At 40.5% G+C, this 21,888-nt stretch overlaps 1 protein-coding gene across 3 annotated transcripts in view; it reads left to right on the forward strand.

Moving 5' to 3' along the window:
- The window catches only part of EXTL3 (exostosin like glycosyltransferase 3), a 131,141-nt gene that overhangs the window by 29,964 nt on the left and 79,289 nt on the right, over positions 1–21,888 (forward strand). Inside the window, exon 2 of one of the 3 annotated variants that reach the window (XM_027069762.2) lies at positions 19,620–19,728. The exons of 1 other annotated variant lie outside the window; for it this stretch is intronic. The gene's annotated coding sequence lies outside the window, so the exon portion shown is untranslated. The remainder of the gene's footprint in view (positions 1–19,619; positions 19,729–21,888) is intronic. One more of the 3 variants, XM_053216656.1, reaches the window with a different exon arrangement.

Here is a 21,888-nt window from a genome sequence, read left to right on the forward strand (position 1 = left end):
TCCTCCTGGTTTGCAGCCAGCCACCTGCTTCACCTCCATGCTCAGCACAGAGCCTGATGCAGGACTCAATCCCAAGACCCTGGGATCATGACCTGAGCTGAAATCAATAGTCAGATGCTCAACTGACTTAGCCACCCAGGCACCTCAGAATATGAGGGTTTTAACCCAGACTGTGCCACTAAGTGGCTGTGATCTTAGGCACGTCACTTTATTGATTTTCTGGGTGTTAAGGCAAACATTTTGATTGTGGGGAATGGTGCGCCCTTCTGTGGTAATACAAGATCCTGAATTGAGGAACAAGTTGCATTTTGTTCACTGCATGTTTACTTTGGCAAAAGATAAGACAAATACATTCAAAACTATTTTAAAAATTACAAACACTGAAAGAGAGCCAGAAATTTTAAGGCATTAGCGAGAAAAGCTCAATATTCCAGAGAGCCCTCTGATAATTGGGATTTTATAGTACACCAGTACCAAAAGTATGACAAAAAGTCAGATGGTGGTGGTGGGGGGACATCTGTGTAGGGTTGGAGCGATTAAAGAAAGGAATAAGGCCAATGTCCGAGTTTGAGTTCGGTGACTCATCTCTCAGCGAGCACCAGGGTGGAAGGAAAGGGCAGATGACCCACAGAAGAGTACAGAGCATCTCATTCATAAAATCGCCTGCCATGATTTCATGAGACCCAGATCACTCCCTCTGTTGGATTTTTTTCATTTTGTGTGAGCGAACACCTGAAGTAATTTTTTTCATATAGGATGAGTGTTGTAGACTGTCTTGCGTTTTCTATCAAATAAAAAAGTTTATTCATAATCTGAATGTTATATTTTGAATGATCGTTTAACCACAGAATTCAGAGCTCCAAATATTCTTTCTCTCAGGAGTTTGAAGACATTTCTCTATGGTCTTCTAGCAACCAGTATTGTTGATGAAGTTTGATGTTCGTTTAATTCTCTTTCCTCTTCATAAACATCTTTCCCTCTTGTTGGAAACATTCAAAATTTCTTGAAGTTTTAACTTTCCCAAGAAGGTGACTAAGTTGGGTGTTTGTTTGTTTGTTTGCTCTGCACAGCACTCAGTGGGCCCTTTTAATCTGAAGACTTTGGTTCATTTTCAGCTCAGAGACATTTTCTTCAATATCTTTTATGATTTCCTTCCCTTTCTTATTTCTTTTGCTCCATCTGGAATTCCTATTGAAGGAATATTAGGCTACCTGGCTCTAACATCCACAAGCCTTATCTTTTCTCTCTTATTTCCTTATTTTTGTCTATTTGCTCTTTATTCTGAAAGTTCTCCTTTATGTCCATATTTCAAATTGAGTCTTTGCCTATCAAAAAGAATGAAATCTTGCCATTTGCAACAACATGGATGGAACTAGAGTGTACTATGTTAAGAGAAATTAGAGAAAGACAGATATCATATGACTTCACTCATATGTGGAATTTAAGATACAAAACAGATTAACATAAGGGAAGGGAAGCAAAAATAATATATAAAACAGGACAAAACATAAGAGACTCTTTTTAATTAAATTTTTTTTAATGTTTATTTTTGACAGAGAGAGAGAGTGAGCAAGCACAGGGGAGGGGCAAAGAGAGAGGGAGACACAGAATCTGAAGCAGCCGCCAGGCTCCAAACTGTCAGCACAGAGCCCGACACGGGGCTTGAACTGATGAACCATGAGATCATGACTTGAGCCGAAGTTAGATACTTAACTGACTGAGCCACTCAGGCACCCCAAGAGACTCTTAAATACAGGGAACAAACTGAGGGTTGCTGGAGGGGTTTGGAGTGGAGGGGTGATGGGCTAAATGGGCAAGGGGCATTAGGGAGGACACTTGTTGGGATGAGCATTGAGTGTTATATGTAGGGGGTGAATCACTAGATTCTACTCCTGAAATCATTATTGCACTATATGCTAACTAAAAAAGAGAGAGAGAAAAAAACAAATTGAGACTTTGCCTGTGTATGTTCTAATAAATTCAGTTCTTCTATTGGATTTCCTCCCCACCCCCAATAAGTATAGTTTCATTACCAATTGCTCTTTTTTTGTTCTTTTCTAGACCAGTTTTCCATGTTTAGCTGGAGGGCAAAAGCTAAATTTGTTTAGGCGGAGAACACTGGAGGTCCCAACTTTGCCAGCAGCCTAGAATGCTTGTTAACAAATTACCCTAATAGTTGTCTGTGGGGCACTTTTGTACTTTCTATCTGTTGCCACTCCGAAGCTTCCATGGAACTTCTTTTCAAGACCTCTGTTCCCCTGAGGTGTTTAAATTGTGGTGTCCTTAGCTTGTTCTTTGTTAACCGCATTCTAATGCTCTCTGCCTTCTAAGAGTTCTCAAGATTTCTGGGCCTATGATGGCCACCTTTTCTTATTTTTGTACTGCTGTTATGACTTCATTCTTTCTCGAAATATCTTTGTAGCATTTCCGTGGGCTTTTGGATGGGAGAGGAGAAAGGTCTTATGCCCACCAGTTTAAACTGGAAGGCTTTCTTCCTTAAAATTGTAGCCTGGTCTTCTCCTCTCCTCCACCCCCCTCCCTTCCCTCACACACACTCTTTGGCTTATCTTTTTAGTTTGCAGGAAGGTTTCCACAACCAAGCATTCTGGAAAACTCTCTAGGTAGGCTGGATTTGGTAGCTCCTTGTAATGGTAGGTTTGTTGAGTCATCACCAAGTTACTCTGTGACTGCAGGGGTGAGAGAATACAACCATACTAACAGCTCTTCCAGTGTTTCCCTATGCCCTGTCAAAGAAAAGTTGTATCAGACTAATTAAATAGGTGAGGAAGACTTTATTCAAGACTAATGCATTAGGGGTCAAGACTGTTGCAGTAGGGGTGAGGGATGGAACTCAACTCTGGATACAACAGAAGTAGCTGGGGTGTTGCAGCCAACAGGCAGGATGAGAGGCATCAGTGGATGGGAAATTACTAAGAGGAACTTGGTTAGATACCCAGGGTTGGGGGATCCTTGCTAAACTGGTTTGGCAGGATTGTGCTAAACTGGCCTTAAGCAGGCTGAGGGTGGTAGCTTTAGGACACAGTCTAGTCAAGAAGAGAGCTCAGAAGAGCTGGACCAAAGTTTGGTCAAAAAAGGGATCCTTGTCAGCCCCTTCCTCATTCTATGTACATGTGAATATTTCCGTTCAGTACTGGGATTCTTGGCCTCCCGACCAAGTGGCTATCATCCTAATTGAAATAATAGTCTAGACTTAATGTGATATCTCATTCTTATTTATTTGTTTGTTTTTTTGTTTATTTATTTATATGTGATTCATGATATTTCCTTAAAGATTAGTTATTTCTAGCACTTTAGAAAGCAGAAATGAATTGCAGTTCAGAGAACATGCTTTGGAATGGGAAGCACTTGGGGTCAGATCTTTGCTACTTATTAGCTGTATGGCTTCAGGCAGGTCACTTAAAAATACTTCTTCTAAGAGTTAGCTATTAATGTAATTATCACTGCTAATTAAATGGAAGCTACCATTGATATTAATATTATTTTTGACCCAGACTCACATTATCTGGATCTCCTGAAGCTAACCTCAACAGTATTCCCTATACCAGGACTAATACACAAATTTCCGTGAACCTGGCAGACTGGTGAATATCTACCAGATACCAGTAACCTATAGAGTAGCCCCGTTTGCTCTGGTAGAAGCAGAATCACTGAGGCCCTCAATGGTAGCTTTCTTACTCTGAATAGTATTCTCGGGTTCCTTCATCTTACACTGTGCTACCTATAAGGAAAATGTCCTAACTTTATTCCAATAGGCACATCAAAACCATTGGAACATTCTTTTTTTATGGCATAATTACTAAAGTAGTTACCTATATTAGTACTTAGAGTGGAGTGTTAATGTTATACAGCTTATCTGCTCTCTCATGCCAATCAGATGCTTCTCTTTAAGTTACTATCTCCTGCAAAATGCTGTTACTCTTTTTAATTAATTGATATGTCCTCTGTGGCTTTTTTACTTTCAAAAAGTACATCTAAAAGTTTTCAGAAATTTGACAAGGAGTGTGTGTGTGTGTGTGTGTGTGTGTGTGTGTGTGTGTGTGAGAAATGGAGCAGGATCCTTGCAAATTATGGAGACCACAAACATTGTTTCTGCTTTTGATATCATTTCTAACTACTCTCAGATAATAATAAAGAAAAATCAACACTGCCTAGGTTATAACAATGGCTATCTTAAATGAGCACATGTTCCCCTTTCAGCAGGTTTCAACCTGGACTTTACTTCACCAGGGCTGAGAGCACAACAGGGCTGAAATCACCAGTGAGTCACTGAATCAGAATCACCTCTACTGAAATGTCTAGTTACAGACATCCTTTAAAGGGACTTTGGTAGAGGTTGCTAGGAATGGTGCTGATTTTTAATTAAGTAGAAATTAAAGCAGAAAACAGGTGATTTAGAAAGAAATTTGTGTCCAGTGCTGTATTAGGATTCTTCAGAGAAACAGTATCAATGGGATGTGAGTCCATGTATGTGTGTGTAATCTCTTTTTATATAGATAAAGAGATTTATTATAGGGCATTGGCTCGTGCAGTTATGGAGGCGAGAAGTCTCAAGATCTTCAGGCAGCAAGCCAGAGACCCAGGAGAGCTAATGGTGTAAGTTCTGGTCCCCAAACCAGAGACCCCAAAAGAGCCAACATTTCAGTTCGAGTCTGAAGGCGGAAGAAAGATCCACATCCCAGCTCAAGGTAGTCAGGAAGGAAGAATTCCCTCTTACTCAGCCTTTTTGTTCTGTTCAGGCCTTCAGCTGAGGCTCACCCACATAGGTGAGGGCAGTCTGTTTTACTTAGTCTACTGATTCAAACATTAACTTCATCTAAAAAAGACCCTCACAGATATGCCCAGAATCCTGTTCAAACTTCTGGGCCCCATCCCCTCCTGGCCCAGTCAAGTTGACACATAAAATTAACCATCACAAGTGCCTCCCCATCTATATTATTTTGATAATAATATAGAGGATAATCCCTTCAACTTTGGGAAACATAAAGAAGGACAGAACAGTGTGACAGCAAATCCTTAATTCTTTTCCTGAGAGCATCAGGGTGCCTGCTTGAAATGTTAATTGGACTCTTAAACTCACCTGATGTTAACACATCAGTCACTAAGCCAGGATAAATAGTAGTTACTAAAATTCTTCTTTCCACTGGCACCACTCTGTGAGGAGAAGGAAACCTCAGGAGAATGGGAAGTCATGGGAATGATTTCTTTATTGTAGGTATTTTCTGCCTTTGCTGCAGTTGTTTTTCACAGGAGAAGAGCACTGCAAGCGTTTGGAACCCATGTTCCTCTTGCTTTCCCAAAACTTAGCTTTTATATAACAGCTGACGTTTTCCTCTCATAAGTAGCATGGAATAGGCAGAGGCTGTTAAAATGTATAATTGTAATGATTATTTGCTTTTCCTATGATATGGTTTTCTTGAGGCACGCAGGGTTAGTCTCTCTTGGTGGTAAAGATTGGCAGGTATAGGAATTCTACCCTTGACTTTGCTGCTTCTCAAAGCAGCAATATCAGCAATATCAGTATCACCTGGGAATTTTTTAGAACTAGGAAATCTTTGGTCCCACCTCAACCTACTGAATCAGAAACTCTAGGGTTGAGACTCAGAAGTTCACATGACATCAAGCCTTCCGGATAATTCTGATGCTTGCTCAAATTTGAGAATTGCTAATCTGGTATATTTGCAATTAATGCTTGGGGGTGATACACATACCTTGAAGTTGAGGAACCATAGCCATTAGCAGGGTATGTAAACCATAATTCTAAAGAACTCCAAAACTACAGAAAACATTCTTCCTCAGAGCAGATATTTTCATTACTGTGTGGTGAATATAAGCCTTGCTTCATTTAGTTATGTGTCCTTTTATATGTTTTGATTGATCATCAATTTGAAGGGGGGATCACCCACAAATGGAATTTGTCATACCTTGATGTCCTTTAGTAATGACACACAGGTTAGGGGCGCCTGGGTGGCTCAGTCGGTTAAGCGTCTTGACTTCAGCTCAGGTCATGATCTCACGGTTCATGGGTTTGGGCCCTGCGTTGGGCTCTGTGCTGACAGCTCAGAGCCTGGAGCCTGCTTCAGATTCTGTGTCTCCCTCTCTCTCTGGCCCTCCCCCATTTGTGCTCTGTCTCTTTCTCTCTCTCAAAAATTAAATAAACATTAAAAAATTACAAGAAATAATGACACAAAGGTGATACATCTTGTGGCCCAAATGGTGTGAAACGGATGAGGGAGAAGAGATGTATGCAGGTGAACTTGCCATCGTGATTGTGCCCTTTTAGCATTGGCTTTCTCTATCAGCTGACAGAACTTCTGAAGATTAGGTTAAAGAAGCTCATGGAATGGGGACAGAGATGGAGCACACAGATTATGACCATCAGCAACCCAAGGCCTTACTGTTTTCTCAGCCCTATTTGAAAGAAAATCTGTTGAGGGGCTCCTGTTTACCTGCATGGCAGCTGCCATGAAGAAAATCATGTGGAGAGTTATTTTCATGTTTTTCCTCCTCAGAATTAAGTAGAGGGAAAGACATTTGCCCAAGGACAAGTATTGCCTGTTATTGGCAATAATATCAATGATTAGACATTGTGATAGCCTTTAAAAATACAAATGGTCATTTTTCCTTGCAGATCCAAAGACTGAATATATTCCCAAAGACACAGTAAGATTACCCCCACACTGATTTAGGTGTCACTCCATGTACCTCCCTAAGCTTATCCCTCATGTCAAATTGAGTATACTGTTAAAATTATTGGCCTACTTGTTAGCTTAGAGGGCAGAGAGTTTTTGTCTTGCTCATTGTATCCACAATGCTCCTTGCATGATATATGTTCAGTAAATTTTTGTTGGGTGCACCAATTAACATAAGGAAAAAAATTTTTTCTAAACGTCCTCAGTGTCAGGGCCTGTGCTTGGTGCTGGCTATACAAAGGCAAATAAGGCAGGCTTCCAGCATGAAGGTGATCTAGCCTTATTGCAGAGAGAAACATTGGTAAGTACTCTATAGTGTAAGGAAGACTTCCCAGAGGATTTGACATCATCTGAGTGAGGTTTTAGAGGATGAATAGAAGTTTGCCAGGACCACCAGCTGAGGTAGGAAGGCATACAGAAGGAAGGACATATCAGAATCAGGCACTAGTAGGTGCCAAGACACAAAGTTGCAAAGTGGCATGGGCCATTCCCAGAATGGGAGGTAATTTGATACTACTGAAATATTTGTTTATGGAGGGGAGGATGGATGGGAAATACATTGGAGCCCAGGTTAAGGGGCTTAGGAGTTATGTAAACAATGGGGATTCATTAAAGGGCCTTAAGCAGGGAGGTGATGGGGTGGCAGCATGAAGGAGGACTGATTAGGGAAGAGGAGCATTGACAGGGTGCACACTGGGGAAGTGGTGGATGTGGAACTGTTTGTGCTTGGAGACTGGCTCGGAATGGGTGAGAGGAAGCAGGATGCTGAGGAGTTCGAGGTGACTATGTGGGTGGTAGTGCTACCCTGCAGCCCAGTTAAAAGAGATGTGGAGTGGGTATAGGAGGAGATACTGGATTTGTTTGAGATCTACTGAGTTTAGAAAATTGTGCAACATTTTGGCAGAAAGGTCCACAAAGCAACTGGCCATTCTCAAGGCTCGGAGACGAGGCCAGGGAAGGAGTGATTCTTAAATTGATGCATACCTGTGTTCAAACAAACAACTAAATCAGTGTTTGGGTGGCTAAGATCACTTAGAGAAAGGAGATAGCTCAGGAAAAGAAGAGGCCAGGACAGAGCCTTGGGGAGTCCAACATTAAAGGGACATAGGAAGGCATTCCAAAATGGCGAGGAAGCAGAAACATGGAGCGGAGGCAGTGCTTCTCAAACTCAGGTTGCCTCAGAATCACTTGGAGAGCATATTAAAATGGAAGATCTTGGACTCCCACCCACGGAAATCCTAATTCCATGGCTCTGGGGTGGGCCTGAGGATTGCATTTCAGATGCACTTCACGTGCTGTTGATCCTGCTGGCCACAAGCCACACTTTGGGAGGCACTGGAATACTCAACAAGGAGGCAAGAGAGTGGTCGTTGGAGGGTAGTTCGAGGCTCCAGGGGATGTAAGAACCTTGCACATGTTTACAGGTTGACGTGAAGGAGACAGGGAGAAGTTGGACATCCTGGAGAGGAAGGCAATGATTCATAGATGAGATCAGAAGAATGATCCCAAAAGAAGATGGAGGTTCCAGATATGGTCCCAGTAAAAATATCAGAGGGCTGTGACGTCCACTTTAAATACTAAAGCCCCTTTAAGTAAGATGACTTTCTTATAGCTTCTCCTTCCTCTGTTTTGTGTTTTTATCTCCTGCCTCCTCGGGCTGCTGTTCACTTTTACCTCTCTGGCTCTCTCACTGTGCCTAGGAGCCTTTGTCTCTCTGTGAAAACCCTCCCAGTGTGGTCACTTCTGGGTACAGACACATAAAGACACGACTTGCTACAGATGAATGATTGGTAATGAATAGGCTTTCAGCAACACAAGGCATTTCAAGGATAAAGGAACATTTCAAAAAAGGTTTGATCATTATTGCTAAAATTGTGTTTCTACCACCTTCTTGCTAGAATTGCTGTCAAGCTGCTTGGCAGATCCCCTGGGATATCGCTCCCTGGTATTGCCATCACAGTGAAGCACAAAGACACAGCTCTCTCTCTCTTACTAATGAAAGCCTGCTTCCTTGTAGCCCCAGAGCCCTCGGACAAACTAGAAAAGCTTCAAAAATCACTTTGTATGATTAAAAAATACAACCACCACCACAAGGATAGCTGTGAGCAATCACATGCCTGTGTATGCATCACATTGTCTGAGTTCAAGACAACAAAAGTTTACTGAGGGCTTGTCATAGAACAAGCCACCACCAAGATCCAAAGGTTAGTAAAATAATGTTGGGATTCTGAGGGGGCCTTTCATGCCCCTTTCTTTTCCAAGTCCTGAACCAGAATGACATAGAGGAAACAGACTGGGATTGAAATATCATCTTTCTTGCTGCTAAAGCTGGTCTGGAGAATGTTGCTTAGACCCGAGCCCAAAACTGGCTTCTCATTTCTTCCTCCGGGAACTGAACTTTCTCCCTGGACATAGGCAGGGTGGCTGGAAACTGCTTAACCTGCCACTGCATGAGGAGAGAGGAACACATATGGCCCGTGGGGCAGACATCTCTGAAAGACAAACTTGCAAGGAGCTTGGGTAGTGAGTGTGTAATGACCCTGTAGGTAGGCTTATCAATAATCTAAGTGATGTGTTTCTTCCTTGAGGAGTATATAAAGGAAGTGGGAAGAGAAGGATAGAAGCTATCTTCTCAGTACTATGGAAAAGACTATTTCCTATATTCTTGATCAAAGCAAGCATGGGGAGATGGGAGGAGCATGGTTTTACATACACTCTCCCATGGTCTGATCTTCTAACCCATGAGTTTTATTTATTTATTTTTATTTTATTAAAAACATTTTTTTGTGTTTGTTTATTCATTTTGAGAGAGAGAGAGAGAGAGAGAGAGAGAGAAATACCACGTAGACTCCACACTGTCAGCACAGAGCCCAATGTGGGGGTCAAACTCACAAACCGTGAGATCATGACCTGAGCCAAAATTAAGAGTCAGACACTTAACCATCTGAGCCACCCAGGCACCCTTAACCCAAGGGTTTTATAATTAGCCCTCTGGCCAACTGAGGATGGGACTGCCTCCTGTTACACATGTGTTGGAAGTGATAAGACAGATACATCTGGGGTTGTAATTCATTTCTACCTTCAGGGGCCCTCTCCCTCATACATATAGCACCCTTGTGTATCTGCATGGGACCAGAGGGCTTTCCAGCTTTGCCGGCAGAAGTCTCCATAAAAGACAGAACGGTACATTGTAAATCAACTCCAGTACTTTCCTATGCTACAAACTAAGTTTTGTTTTCCATTCTAGTTCTCATCTCAGCAATGTCCAGCCATGTTTTGCAATGAGCCCAAATTGTAGCATCATTGTACTCTGGTAGTAATACAATGCCAGCAGCATAAAGTTATCCTGAAGGAGAATACTTCTCCCATTATTAAATTCCAAAGGCAACTTAAGTTCCTGCCCCAAGAGGCTCTCAATCTAGCAGAATAAGACAAATGCTTAAATAAACAATTACAACCCAATCTGAGCATTTTAGAGTAAAAGTCAAAACATTTAGGGGCACAGGGGTGGCTCAGTTGTTTAAGCATCTGACTTTTGGTTTTGGCTCAGGTCATGATCTCATGGTTCATGGGTTTGAGCTCCTCACTGGGCTCAGTGCTGTTGGTGTAGAGACTGCTTGGGATTCTCTCTCTTCCTCTCTCTGCCCTTCCCCTGCTTGAACTCCTTCTTTGTCTCTCAAAATAAATAAATAAACTTAAAAAAAAACCCATAGCTTAGAGGAGGCAGCATTAATTCTAACTGGGAGAGTGGGAAAATATTTTACTTGAGTTATAGCTTTAAAAAAAAAAACCTTATTTTGAAAAAAAATCAAACTTATAGAAAAGGTGCAAGAATGGTAAACATTAACTCAGATTCACCAGTTGTTAACATTTTGCTCTATCCTTTCTCTAGATACACACAGACACGTTTTAACTGTTATTTTGAATTTTGCTGAAACATATTTTAGTTGTAGACATTACCATCATCCTAATACCAGCATCCTAAATACCTCAGGATGTATCTCTTAAGAACAAGGACATTCTCTTCCATAACTACAGTGCAATTTTTAAATTCAGGAAATTTAATATTACTGTAATGCTATTATATAATAGAGAGTCCATTTTCAAATTTACCTACTTGTTTCTATAACGTATTTTATAGCATTTTTTTTCCAAACTAACATCCAACCCAGGAATACACATTGCATTTAGTTGTCATGTTTCTTTAGTCTCCTTTGATCTTGAACATTTCCTCAGCCTATCGCCTACCTCCCTCCTTCCCTCTGAACTTCCTCTCTTTTTTTCATGACATTGACATTTTAAGAATCTAGGCCAGTTATTTGGTGAAATGTTCCTCAACTTGGGTTTGTTTGATTGTTACTGCATGGTTCGATTGCCCCATGCTTTCTTCTTTTTTTCCTTTGAAACAGTTTCAAACTTACATAAAAGCCAGAATTATATGGAGTTTTGCAACTTTTTTATAAGTTCCAAATGATTCTTACCCAGATTCACCAATTTTTAACATTGTGCCATATCCACATTTACCATTCTTTCTTCCTCTCCTTCTCCTTTTATGTTTGGGGTGTGTGTGTGTGTGTGTGTGTGTGTGTGTGTGTGTGTGTGTGCGCTGTGTGTGTATAGAATAGTTTTGTTTTTTTTTAAAGTAAGCTCTACGCCCAAAGTAGGGCTTAAACTCATGACCCCAAGAATGAGCCAGACAGGTGCCCCTAGACTAGTTTCTTTTTTAAATTCTGAACCAGTAAAGAATAGCTGTCACCCTTTTAATGACAGCTTACACTTTTTAAAGTTTTATTTTATTTTATTATTATTATTTTATTTTATTTTTTAAAAATATTTTTAACATTTATTCATTTTTGAGAGAGCAATAGCCAGGGAGGGGCAGAGAGAGAGGGAGACACCGAATCTGAAGCAGACTCCAGGCTCCAAGCTGTCAGAGCAGAGCCCAATGCAGGGCTCGAACTCACGAACTGCGAGATCATGACCCGAGCCGAAGTTGGACGCTTAAGCGACTGAACCACCCAGGCACCCCTTAAACTTTTTAAAATTTTAAATAAAAAATTTATATATTTAAAGCATACAATATGATGTATATGATATGCATTCCCCTGATGATTAGTGATGCTGAGCACCTTTTTTGTACTTGTTAACCATTTGTATGGTTATCTTCGGAAAACTGTCTATTCAGGACTTTTACCATTAAAAAATTTTTTTTTTTTTTGCCACCGAATTGTAGGAGTTCTTTCTATATTTTGGATATTAACTCTTATCAGATATATGGTTTGCAAATGTTTTCTTCTAATCTGTAGTTTACCTTTTCATTTTATTGTCTTCTTGCTGTGCAGAAGCTTTTAAACTTGTTTACTTTTTGGTGGCTGAGCTTTTGTTGCCATATAAGTGACAGCTTTTGAGGTAAGTCTTAAGGGGGATGAATAAACTTGCCAGTTGGACAAAAGAACTTGGGCACAGGAAGGGAATTATAGCCAGAGGGATCCACATGTGCAGAGATGTAAGCTAGTATGTACAGAAATAGCTGGTGAGCAGCCAGTATTTTAGAGTAACTGGTCTGGGAGAGAAGGAACCAGAAAGCCAGTTGGAACTTACCATGTTAAGGAATTTGGACTTTGCTCCGTAGGAAAAAAGAAAATGTTGAAGATTTGTAAGCAAAGAGATAATAGTATCACATTTGTTTGTTTGTTTGTTTGTTTGTTTGTTTATTTATTTATTTATTTATAAGAAAGACTAGGGCAATTTGGAGGAGAAAAGGGCAAGGGAGACCAAATAGGTAGATACTGTATTTCAGCAGGTGGTGAAGAAGACCCGAAGGAAGAGGTGTAGGGGAGTGTTTGCTGAAGTCCTACTGTGTGCTGGCCATTTTGCATGTGATATCTCATTTCATCATCACAAAAACCTGAGGTCAGAGAGGTTAAGTAATTTGGCCGAGAACCATCATAGTTAGTATTTGGACCCAGGCCCATGTGACTCTAAAGTCCACTTGGAACAACAGTGAGGTCATGAAGGATGGAAACAGGAAGAATCACAGCTGGTGTTAATCAGGAAAATGACTACGAGGGGAGGGAAAGAATTGGGGAAGTCAGAATGATGATTGTGTTAACAGTACCTATAAACATGGTTTGGGTGACTGGCTGGGTTTGTGAAACACCTAGGGCAAGATACCTAGTGGGCAGTTTGGCTCAGGAGCTCAGAAGAAAGGTCTCGGTTCAGGGTAGTGATCTGGCTGCTAAAGTCATGAATACATGCTCAATGAGAACGGAAGATGATGGCACACCAACATTTAAAGGGTGGTGGGGAAAGAAGATTCAGTGAGAGAAAAGAGAGAGGGTAATGAGAGAGCGATGTGTTGAGAAGCCAGGATTGAACCATTTCAAGAAGCTAAGTGTAGAGGATTAAGAAGAATTCCAAAGGGAGGCCTGAGAAGTTTCACTGGCATTACTGAATGAGGAAGTCTCTGGTTACCATAATGAGAGCAATTTCAGTAGTTTGACAGGAGCCAGCTTTCTGGATATAAAAGAGTGAATGGTGGTAGAGAAGTGGACATAGAGTAGAGATTACTCTTTTGAGAATTCTGGTGAATGATGATGATGATAGCAGTTAAGTAAGAGGGCTATTTGCCAGGCACTGGACTGACAATTTATACTCATTATCTAGGTTAATCCTTACTGTATTCCTGTGAGGTGTGTACTATTATTATCCCCATTTTCTGATGAGGAAATTATAGTGAGGAGAGCGTATAGAGGTTAAGTAATATGCCCACGGTTACCTGACTAATAATAAATCAAGGTTTCAAAATCTAAATCTTTGGGAATTCAAATCTGGTGTTGTAAGATGGTGGTAGTTTGGGCCTGGGCCTGAGCCTGTGTATAAGCAGTGGGGGTATAAGCAGTGAGATTTCTTCTGTAATGAGGAGAATATTGACTATATACAGAGAGAATAATTGACAGAGCAAGGTCAGAGGAAGGAAGGATATCAGATCACATTAAAAAAGAGAGTGCTAGTCTTGGACATCCCTTTGTCAAAGGCCAGAACAGATGAGAGAATAGTCCATGAATATGGACCCAGATGTCAGTTAAGATAGATTTTTTTTTTTGAGATTTAAGTAAAATTGACTTAAGTTCCCATTCCACATTGGGATTTCATGTGGAAGTTCAATGCCTATTCCAAGATTTCTGTTAATTCCTGGGAGCTCATCTAATAGTTTCTTTACCTTTTGAGTTTTGCTTCTGTTAAATTCTTCTCACTTGTAATTCAGTTCCCATGTTCTTATTCCTTATTTCCATCTGACCCGGCTGCAGAACTCAGACCAGTCCCCTCTACATCTTTTTCCCTTGATCTCCCCCCAAATCACTCACATAAGGCACTTGTGCATATGTCAGATATTACTGAAGACTTCAGGGATTTTATATCCTTAGCAACACAAACAATGTGAAGTCCAATAATAGATATTTCTATTTTAAACATGCTTTCAGCTCCCCCGTCACTGGAACTCACTCCCCAACCTTCAGCCTCCCACACCATTATTTAAGCCTCATCTCTTCTTACTCTCCTCCCATTTCCTGTCCTCTTTGCCCTGTTCCAGTCTTCATATTCTTCTTTTTCTCTTCCTCCTCGTCCTCCTCCTCCTCCTTCATCTTCTTCTTCTTTTTTATCCAGATCTGTTTAGCTATCTCTGTTTTACAGTTTTGTTACAAGCCAAGCTTTCTTCTTCCATACTCCAGGTGTCATATCAAGATAGTTTCCTCAATAAGGTATTTTCTATTCCTAAGAGGAGCTCTGGCATCAGCTGCTAAAATAATTTTTTTTTCACCTCAGAGTTTAAAGATGGTGTAAATGTGGGAGGAGAGAATTGAAAGGGATTGCTTCTATTTTCTCAGTGCACATGAGAGATCTTCTGTTGAGGTAGGGATGGATCTAGGAAAGATTTGACAGCTAAGGTGAGGGATTCTGTCAATAGAAATTTACCAGGTTTCTAAACTATGATAAAATACCACATTTACATAGAATGATTCCTTTAACTAAGCCTATAAAAACTTATAGAATTGATTCCTTTGCTAGAGATGGATTATTCAGTTTACCAAGTGCTCTGGTCAATATGAGAAAAGTAGAAAAAGCAATGGAGAAGGGAAGAGTCAGTGTATGTAAACTAAAGTCAGGATAATTGAGATCACAGTCCTTGCTAATCCTTTCTCCCCCCCACACAGGCATGAACACAAACATGCTCAGCAGTTTTGGCATATTCATCTTGTAGTTGAAAAGGGATACAGGAGTCACGTTAGTTATTTGTTGTTCCATAACAAATTATCTCAAATGTAATAATTTAAAACACAACTAGTTATTATTTCTTACTTTCTATATGTCAGGAATTCAGGGGCACTTAGCTGGTTGGTTCTGGCTTGGGGTCTTTCAGAGGCAGCAGCATCATCTGAAGGCTAGACTGGGGCTGGAGGATCTGCTCCCCAATCCCACTCACATGGCTGTTGGCAGGAAGCCTCAGTTCCTCACCACAGAGGCCTCTCTACACTGTTTCTCATGACATGGCATCTAGCTCCTTTCAGAGTGAGTGATCGAAAAAAAAAAAAAAAGAACAACCACAGTGAAAGCTGAAATGCCTTCTATAAATTAATCTCAGGAGTGACACATCATCACTTCTGCAGCGTTCTGTTGGTCACATAGATCATCTGTGGTACAGTGTGGAAGGGGACTATATGAGGGTGGAAATACTAGGGACAGAGATCATTAGGGACATTTTGGAGGCTGGTTACCATAGAAGTCTTTACAAAAACATTTTGGGTGTTTGTGTGTCTGTGTGGGCTCATATTTTAAAATGAAGGGGTGTAGTTAGATAGTTAGCTGACTTCTGGATTTAATGGACTGGTAAAATAACAAGTAATTGGTGGTCCGGGGGTGGGGTGGGAGCAGGGAACCAAACTAAGTATGTCTCAATATTCTGTCATATAAGGAAGATTTTTAAAAAGCTGCCATCACTATCATTTCATAAAAACAAATTTTAACACAAGAAAGGGGAAAGGACATAATCTCTAAATAAAGGACAATCTTTAAATTGAATAAAATTGAAACCTCAATAACTTGCCTTTGCCTTTCTCATTTAACTGTGGACTGACAAAAATTTCATCCTATATTGGTCTACAAACTATCATTCAGGAACTACTGAGAACAGATATGGAATGTTCTAGTACCTGTAAAGATGACTATGAGAATGATGTAGAAACACATAATAATCCATTCAAAGTAAGTGAAAAAGGAAGAAATTGAAATGGTTGATACATAAAGATAGCAATTTTATAAAATTATGCTTGTGAGCTCAAAGGAAGCCGCAGAGCTGGCAAATATTTATCAGTTTATGTGTTTTTTATTATTTGTGTTCCTACGAATATTTAAGTGTTTATTATTTAAGCTAATTAAAGATGAAATACAAAAAATTGAACATTGGGGTACCTGGGTGGCTCAATTGATGGTCTGACTTCGGCTCAGGTCATGCTCTCATGGTTCCTGAGTTTGAGCCCCACATCAGGCTTGCTGCTGTCAGCCTGTCAGCACAGAGCCCGCTCTGGATCCTCTGTACCCTTCTCTCTCTGCCCCTCCCCTACTTGTACACGCTGTCTCTCAAAAAATAAATAAAACTTAAAAAAAAAATTGAACAGGGGTGCCTGGCTGGCCCAGTCAGTTAAGCTTCCAACTTTGGCTCAGGTCATGATCTCACAGTTCGTGGGTTCGAGCCCTGCGTTGGGCTCTGTGCTGACAGCTCAGAGCCTGGAGCCTGCTTCGGATTCTGTGTCTCCCTCTCTGTCTGCCCCTCCCCTACTCATGTTCTGTCTCTCTGTCTCTCAGAAATGAATAAATGTTAAAAAATTAAAAAAAAATTGAACATCATTGCAGCATAGTTAAATGTACATAAAAGTAATACAAATGCGTGGTGGTATTTGAACTTTTAAAGTATTTTCATATTTAGTTAATATATAGTTAATATATTTTTGGATTATTTGCTTCATTTATTTCAATCATCTTTTTTCTAAACAATCACCTCTTTGGGCACCTGGGTGGCTCAGCTGGTTGAGGGCCTAACTCTTGATTCTGGGTCAGGTCATGATCTCACAGTTTTATGAGTTTGAGCCCCGTGTCTGGTTCTGTGCTGACAGTGCAGAGCCTGCTTGAGATTCTCCCTGCTCACACTCTCTCTGTCTCTCTCAAAATAAATAAATAAACTTCAATAATCCCTTCTTCATTTTAGAGATATGCATTTCCTTATAACCCACACAATGTTATCATGTGTGTCCCTTTTTACAGAAGATGAAACATCTGGAGTGCCTGGCTGGCTCAGTCAGTGGAGCATGCGACTCTTGATCTCAGGGTTGTGAGTTCAAGCTCCTTGTTGGGTGTAGAGATTACTTAATAATAAAATCTTTTTTAAAAAAGTGAAGAAGATGAAATATCTGAAACTGTCCATTAGGAGTGAGCTTTGGGTTGTTAATTTTAGCCCACTGAATTGATGGATTTGGAGAAATGTCACATTTTCATTTGGTTTCATTTTTGACCTGTGGCATAGTATTTGCAAGGCTGAAGGCATGGATTGAGGAAGGGATCAGTGATTAGTTTATTCTGGCATTGACTGGGTCCCACTAGATTCATGCTCTTATCATTTAGGTTGAGAATTAATCTCAAGCAATATTTAGGAAAATAGTGAAAAACCTTCTCTTCAATAAAATCTTACTGTAAACATTCATGAGTTGGTTTAAAACCTACACATTTTTCTCTTGATAATGGTTGGTAGAAACTACTGTTTGTTTGTTTTTTAAATATACATGAACTCCGTGTTATTACCAACTTACATATATTTTTAAAGTTTTAAAAAGTTTTTAGTATTATTTTCAGAAATTTTGCTTTCAATTTTGATTTTATAGCTAAGTGGGTTAACTAAGAAGTTAATTGATGTTCTGTAAGTACTTCTATGACATTCTACCCATTTTCAAATGGAGTGCCTTGTTTATGTGAGGCATTTTTAAGTAGTGAGTAGTTGGTTTTTTGAATGTATGGGTAGCTTTTTTGGTGTAAGGACAATCCTGAAGTGATAGAGCTGCATACAGTGTGACATTGGAACTTTATCAATGCTCTGCCTGATTTTTCTTCTTCTCCTCCTTCTCCTTCTTCCTGGTTACAACTCTCATTATGCTAAATTCCGCAAACCTTCAGACATGCCATGTTGTGGCATGTTGTTGTAAAACTGAGCACAGTTTTACTCCTCACTGGCATAATTTAGGGTAAATGTTAGGTGCCTGTATTTTTGCCTTGGGGGGACATTTGTATCATTACTTGGAACTTCCAGGAGCAAGCTTTTGATGGCATTTGATATCTACCAATGGTCAAACCTGACTGCCTCTGCAAGCTGTGCCGACATGGTGGGGAGGGAATAAAAACTCACAGGGGAAACAGTGCTTGAAGGAAGAAGGGACTTTAGAGACAGATAGGTTATATTTTAGGGACGACAGCTAATTTTTAGAATGTTAATTGGTCATTACAGATTATAAGTCTTATGTAAGTGACAGGTTTGAGCCATGCTAAGCTTCCTAATGAATGTGAAACTAGTACAAAATTTATTTTTCACAGCCACATGCAAGATAGTGAGTACTATGACATGAGGCAAGGAGTTAACAAACCGTCTTCTGACAATAATGTGTGTTTTGTTTTGGGCCTGATATTAACTCAGTGTTCTTACTACAAAGTATTTTACAAAACATCCGAACTGTTGCACCTTTTGCCAGATAAAAAACAGCCACTTTTAAAAGATAACATCAAAGCCAGGACTTTCAGAGTGAGCCACTTAGCAGGCTAGTGAGTGCTATCCATGGAGCCTCAGAAGATGACCTTTTGTCTTTTTGGCACTGATGGACCAAAGGGAAAGAGTAACCTTGGAACTCCAATCTGGAAATTGTCATGCATTGTTCTAATTATAAGCCACAAAAATTGCTCAATCATTTATATATAGAAAAGATCTTGAATAGTGGTTGTCAGCACTTTCCTTTAAAATCAAAGCATTACTGATAGAACAAGTTCTTACCTGACTTAAACTCACTGATAATTCCTGAATCATACCTTTTGAAGGTTGCTGGGGGTCACCAGTGGCTTGCCTGTGATTGATCTAGCAGCCTTGCTGAGTGGATTGTGGGTCTGGCAGCTACCTTCATGGAAAGTGACCACCGGTGCCTCTCTCCTTAAGACTTGAAGTTAACTTTTATCAATTTCTCCTTCCATGAGACTAAACGCCCCTTCTCCTGGATACTAACATTTTGGGAGAAACAGGTAACCAGCAGGGATCTTCTAAGAGAGCATTTTGCTGAAATCTATAAGATAAATTTCCTGGCATAATAACACAGTCTCATTAGTATAATCTGTCACACTGCATGCGTTTTATATTTCTCTAACATCTACAACTCAAAGTATAATTCCCTTGTGAAAGAAATAAATGCTTACCAACTTCTTAGGCAGCCAGTCTTTTAATCTTTTGTACCATTTCTACATTTGAACTCATTTAATGGAATCAGATGCCTTAGTTAAATCCATTAATGCAACATAGAAATCACATTGCCGTTTTCTGCATTTCTGTTGCACTGCAGTGTAGGATAGTTTTCAGATTTCAGGCTCTGGAGTCAGACTCCTTGGGTCCAAATCCTGGCACCACCACTTACCAGGTGTGTGATTTACACAAGTTACATATAACCTCCCTGGGCTTCAGTTTTCTCAACTGTGAAGTGGGACTCATAATGGAACTGAACCATATAGGGTTGTTAAAAGGACTAAATGAGACTATACATTCCACACACAGAAACATATTCACCCTAGCTTAAATAAGTAAGGTCTTCTTTTCTTTCTTTTTTTCAGTAGTAAGGCGACATGAGCAATCTCATGGATACGCAGTGACAGCTGGGATATATGCGACTTGAGCTGGAGAGTGAGCAGCCTCTGAGGCTTTCCCCTCCATTTCTCACAGGTTTGTTTGCTTCCTTCTGTGTGTTGGCTCTGTTTTCTGCAGACCAGCGTTCTTGGCTTATTGCTGTGTGTATGTCCAGGAATTATTTTTTTCCCAGTTCCATACAGTTTATTAGATGAAGCACTCTTATCACCTGACTCAGCTTCACGTGTCCTGCTCCCAAGTTTCCAGATGAGAAGGAAGTCCAGTCAGCTGGGGCTGAAGGGGATGAGGCCATGTGATAAGAATGGTGGCGATATGCAAAGGCTGATAGTGGCTTACGGTCTGTAAGAAGGTGGTGTAATGGTGCAGGTATGGCAGTAATTGGCAACTCTAGGATATTTATAGTGACAATGTTCAAGGGTGCTTAAAGGCTCGTTTTGCCCATGAATTACTTTTTTCAGGTTTATTCATTTATTTTGAGGTGGGGGGGGGGCAGAGAGAGAGGAGAGAGAGAATCCCAAGCAAACTCCATGCTGTCAGCGCAGAGCCCGACATGAGGTTTAAACTCACAACTGTGAGATCATGACCTGAGCTGAAATTAAGAGTCAGATGCTTAACCAACTGAGCCACCCAGGTGCCCCCATGAATTACTTATTTGAAAAATCTTTTTATTAAGGGATAATACACATATAGCGAAGCATACTGACATAAGTGTACAACTTGATGAATTTTCACAAACTGATGTAAGCAGCATGCAGCTCACAAAATCGCGCATGACCAGTACCCATGTAGCTCCTTTTGTTCTCCTCTGGTCACTGCTACTTTTTTTTTTTTAAAGTTTATGTATTTATTTTGAGAGAGAGAGGGAGAGAGAGAATCCCAAGTAGGCTCTGCGCTGTCAGTACAGAGCCCAACACAGAGCTCGATCTCATGAACTGTGAGATCATGACTTGAGCCGAAATTGAGAGTTGTCTGACACTTAATCGACTGAGCCAGCCAGGGACTCCTGCTCTTGTCATTGCTCTTGACAGGTATATTAGTTTTGCCTGGTTTTATACTTTTTATAAATGGAATCATATCCTATGTACCTTTTTGTGTCTGGCTTCTTTTGCTTAGCATTGTTTGTGAGATTCATCAGTATTGTTGTATGTATTTGTAGAGCATTCTCATTGCTGTAAAGTAGTCATTTGGGTGAATACACTATACTTTGTTTATCTAGTCTATCACTGATGGACTTTAGGTAGTTTTCTGTTTCTGTCTATAACTCACGGTGCTGTTGTGAGCTTGTTTGGTAGAATATGCACACATTACTACTGATTAATTTTTTAATGTTTATTTTTTTATTATTATTTTTTAAACGTTTATTTATTTTTGAGACGGAGAGAGACACAGCATGAACGGGGGAGGGGCAGAGAGAGAGGGAGACACAGAATCTGAAACAGGCTCCAGGCTCTGAGCTGTCAGCAGAGAGCCCGACGCGGGGCTCGAACTCACAGACCGCGAGATCGTGACCTGAGCCGAAGTCGGACGCTCAACCGACTGAGCCACCCAGGCGCCCCAATGTTTGTTTATTTTTGAGAGAGAGAGAGAGCACGCGCACGTGCGCATAAGCGGGGGAGTGGTAGAGAGAGAGGGAGACACAGAATCCGAAGCAGGCTCCAGGCTCTGAGCTGTCAGCGCAGAGCCCGACGCGGGGCTTGAACTCGTAAACCATGAGATTGTGACCTGAGTCAAAGTCGGATGCTCAACCAACTGAGCCACCCAGGTGCCCCACTGCTGAGTACTTTCACCACCACAGGCTCATACAGGGTGTGCTGAATTATTTTCCATCACACGCAATTGAATTGGTAGTCTCTTATGGGTGAATATTGTTATGCATTGTATCTGGTGATTTCTTATCTTTTTATGTTGTGTATTTCATGGTATGAGGGTAGGGTTAGGTTGTAAACATTTTGAATATATGAAAAAACCCGGAATATATTTTGAGAGGGTGCTCAAGTGTTTGTTGATGGAATGAATGAACAAATGAACAATAGTGTATGCTGTTTCCTTTTCTCGGAACAAGCCCTATTTATATGAGAGGCTCTAATTGCTGTATTTAGACAAGGCTGACCTGCTGCTTAGCCAAAGCTGATTGATCGAGGGGTTGACACAGGAGACAAGCCAGGACAATCATGTCTCTTTTCTGGAAATTTAAAATTTGGAACAGAAAGAGAGAGACTGGGTACTGCAGAGTCC

This window comes from Acinonyx jubatus, chromosome B1 (assembly GCF_027475565.1).
Source record: "Acinonyx jubatus isolate Ajub_Pintada_27869175 chromosome B1, VMU_Ajub_asm_v1.0, whole genome shotgun sequence".
In the NCBI taxonomy this organism is placed as follows: domain Eukaryota; kingdom Metazoa; phylum Chordata; class Mammalia; order Carnivora; family Felidae; genus Acinonyx; species Acinonyx jubatus.